Consider the following 4,253-nt stretch of genomic DNA (forward strand, 5'->3'; position numbering starts at 1 on the left):
TATGGAAGTATGCTTAACATCACTAATCATTAACAAAAATGAAAATCAAAAGTACAGTGCAAAATCACCTCACACCCATTAGGATGGATACTGTTAAAGAAAAAAAAAACAACAGAAAGTAACAAGTATTGGCAAGGCTGTGCAGAAATTAGAACCCTTATGAATTATTGGTGGGAATGTAAAATGGTACAGGTGCTGAGGGAAACAGTATGTCAAATCCCTCAAAAGTTAAAAACAATTACCATATGATTGAGCAATTCCACTTCAGGGTATATATCTAAAAGAAGTGAAAGCAGAATCTCAAAAAGATATTTGTACATCCATGATCATAGCATCACTATTCATAATAGCTAAGAGATAAAACAACCCAAGTGTCTATGGGCAGATGAATGGATAAATAAGAATGTGGTATACGTATGCGATGGAGTATTATTCAGCCTTAAAAACAAAGGAAATTCTGACACATTACAATATGGGCGAACCTTGAGCACTTTATGCTTAGTGAAATAAGCCAATCACAAAAGGCAAATACTGTATGATTCCATTTAAATGAGATATCTAGAGAAGTCAAATTCATAGAGATAGAAAGTAGAAATCAGGAGATTGGGATTGATATATAAGCACTACTATGTATAAAACAGATAACTAACGAGAACCTACTGATAGCCCAGGGAACTTTACTCGGTGCCCTGTGGTGACTTAAATAGGAAGGAAATCCAAAAAAGAGGGAATATACATATATGTATGGCTGATTCACTTTGCTGTACAGCAGAAACTGACACAGCAGTGTAAAGCAACTATACTCCAATTAAAAAAAAAAAGAGCAAGTAGAATGGTGGTTACCAGCAGCCTGGGTAGAGGGAAATGGAGAGTTGTTGTTTAGTGGGTATAGAGTTTCAGTTTTGCAAGAAGAAAAAGTTCTAGAGACTTATTGCCTAACAAAGTGAATATACTTAACATTATTGAGCTGTAAGATGGTTAAGATGGTGTTATGTTATGCATTTTTTACTACAATAATAAAAAAATACAAGAAGTCCACAGGATCCTTTTTTAAGCATAAAGTTAACATCTACCTCAATAGTGTTCCAGGAAAAGCACATTGAAAAAGAGAAAAATCTCTACAAAAGAGACCACTCCATGGTGAAATGGTCAGTGGTTTATACTCCAGATATAATCAGTCCCATTTTTACATAAAATAAGTTTAATATGTTGGGAAATGCTTCTTTGCCTTGGTCAGAGGTGGGGAGAGAGAGAATTTAGACCAAGGAAACAATGGTTCATTCAGCACTGAAGGCAGCAAGCGTTGGCCTCTTTCTCCCTCTCTTTTTGTCCTCTAAGATATTTAACAAAAGTGTGATGTCACACAGATCTTACGGAGCTGAATAACTATGGGATCCATGGTGACCTTAACATCTGAATTCACACTCCTACTCAATGGGTAGCTTTTTCCAGAACAAAGGCTTTTTTTACATATTTGCTACAAAGCACAGCAAGATATCAGGGAAAGAATATGTGACAGCTGAAGAAAATGACTACCCAGAAAAATTAATAATACGGCAATTTATGGATGAAACACACATACACACTGGCTGCATTGGCTATAATACAATTAATTTCTAGCTAATTTCCAAGGAACAATGAATCACATGTGATTTGCAAATACTGGGCTTTTTGTATCATAAACACCTACAGATGTGTTGCTATTTGGAATTTTAATATGGACACATAATAATTATCCCTTAGTCTGAAGGCACTGCTGGTAGGTCAAGAGAAAGGACTGAAGACACAGGAAGATACATCCAAGGGGGATGTGACTTTGAAAAGGAGGAAGAGTAATACACTCTGTTTCTTTTCTATTGTTTTTTTAATTCTTTCTTACGAGAAAAGTTATCACCATCACTTACAGAGTTCAAAAGACTCTACTGGATGTTTTGAAGGCTTACCATGTGCTGTGTCAGGGAAGCAGACAGGAATGTACATGACTATAAAACTAAAGTGTTGGAACCCAGCCAGCCTAGCTCTTTAACAAATGTCAAGTTCTTTTTGGTAGATATTGGAAACCTCTCATATTTAGAGGTAGAAGGGGAGGCAATAGTCCCCACCCCATCCCTCACTTCCAAAGGGTCTTTTTCAGTAAGAGAAATCTCAGACCACCTTCTTCCAAAAGCAAAGGCATTTATTAGCAAGTAGTTGTGACCACTCTGAAGCTGCAGAGTTCTTCTCTCCGACCTAAAAAATAGCCAGCAGCCCCTTGCATGGAATGCCCACTGAAAAGGGGACTCAAAGTCGAATCCTGTAGTTTGATCCCCATCTGCTAGGGCAAAGAGGTCTGCAAGTCCACCAGAGCACAAACCTGGAGTTCGGCTCCACTGACAGACACTTCTGGGCTACTGGGTGTCTTCGCTTATGTATTTGTTCAGGCCAAGGTAGTAGGTCCTGTATTACCATTCCAACCAACTGCATAACGTAAATATCATTCATTTCAATTTCACCAAAAACAACATTTTATTAATTAACTAATGCTAAGGCATTTATTTAGGATAAGGAACTCATCTACTAATTAACTCTCCCTAAAGTGTTGACTATAGGTAACTTGTACTTAACCACATAGTACAGTATTTAGCATGAATTATCCCACAGACAGTATAACCAGAGGAGGAAGAACTGGAGCTGGGACCTGAATCCAAACTAAACTGAAGACTTTCTAATTGCTAATTCCTCCAGCTTTAAGATAAATAAGAAAAGAAAAGGAGAGAAGAGTAGAAAAAAGAAAGAGGAGAGAAGAAGAGAGGAGGGGTGGGGAGGGGAGGGGAGGGGAGGGAAGGAGGAGGAAACAAAAGAGAAAAGAAAAGAATGATTTTCTTTTCCCCCGTGATTTCAGCATCTATTCATGAATGATAACCAAGATGGTTGTTTTATTTGTGTAGGTGGGTGGAGTAGGTGCAAATGGGAAAATATTTCTAGCTGAGAATATCTGATTTCTACAGAAGCCTTTATGTGACTTCTTTATAAATAACTAATGTATTGGGTGATTAAACAAGAATAATTGAAAAATTTAGGAAAACATTTTCTTTCCTTCTTTTCTTCTTCCCTTCCTTCCTACCTTCCATTTTTAATTAGAAAAGTACATGTGGCCATAAACACAGATACACAAGTAAAAGCTGAGACTAGAGAGCAGCAGAATCTCTGATTGATCTGAAGGAATCTGACCTGTGACTCTATGTGGCTGGGAATTTTTTTTCTAATAGACTCTCTTGTACATAGTGGCTAGATCTAATACTTTCTCATCTCCCATGAAACAGTCTCCAAAATTTGGAAGAAATCCTTTAGTAGTCAGCATATCAAGACACAAATCATAACATAATGAGGCAAATAAACTGATGCAAAAGTGATATTTGCACGAAGAAGCAGGTACTAAAGCCCCATACTACTGCCCCAGCCCCACAGGCCACCACAAGATTGGTGGCGTCAACAGAGGGCCCCCTTTCACCACCCCTACACAATGTACAGGGTTTCTAGGGGACGTTCATACTTGGGCCTGGGGCTGGAGTCATGGAACTGGAAAATATCAAGTGTTCTCCTCTTGTCCTCCATGTGAGATCTTGGAAACACTAACACGAAGTGACTTCATTGTGGTCATTGTCCAATCGTAACTTTGTTAAGTGTGACCAACACCTCCCAGAAAAGTGGATTGCTAATTTTTGCCTCAGAGGAGCTGAAGAAATCCCAAATTGACAATATTCAGCACCAGCAAGGAGAGTGGTATTAACTTAAATAAGGAACAGACAATTTTCTGTTGGAGGCAAAACCCAGAACTTGTTGAAAAATTACAGGCTGTCACCATATGTTTGCTAAATTTTTGTGTTGTGTCTGCTTTGGGCCCCAAAGTAAATTCTTGATACTCAAACAATGACAAGTTAGAAAAACAACAATGGGAAACCACAATCCAGATCTGGTATTAAGGGAGAGCTGATCATCTCCCCAGCCAAAATATGGACAATGCTTTAAAAATTTAAGGAAAAAAGACAGAAATAGAATCCTACCACAGCTAACACTCTGCTCATAAAACATAGAAACAAATTTTTTTTTTTCAAGTCAGGAGATGAAACTCTCTACTTTAAAACCTAGATGACAAGCAGATGGAATTATAATGCTCCTTTTAATCCCCAACTAGCTGACTCATTGCAGAAGGGTATGGTGATGTTAGTTTATAACAGAGCCACCCACTAACACAGAAATTAGCAAGGAACGAT

This window comes from Delphinapterus leucas, chromosome 9 (assembly GCF_059928025.1).
Source record: "Delphinapterus leucas isolate spDelLeu-1000000601 "Yukka" chromosome 9, BTC_Dleu_Yukka2, whole genome shotgun sequence".
Classification (NCBI taxonomy): domain Eukaryota; kingdom Metazoa; phylum Chordata; class Mammalia; order Artiodactyla; family Monodontidae; genus Delphinapterus; species Delphinapterus leucas.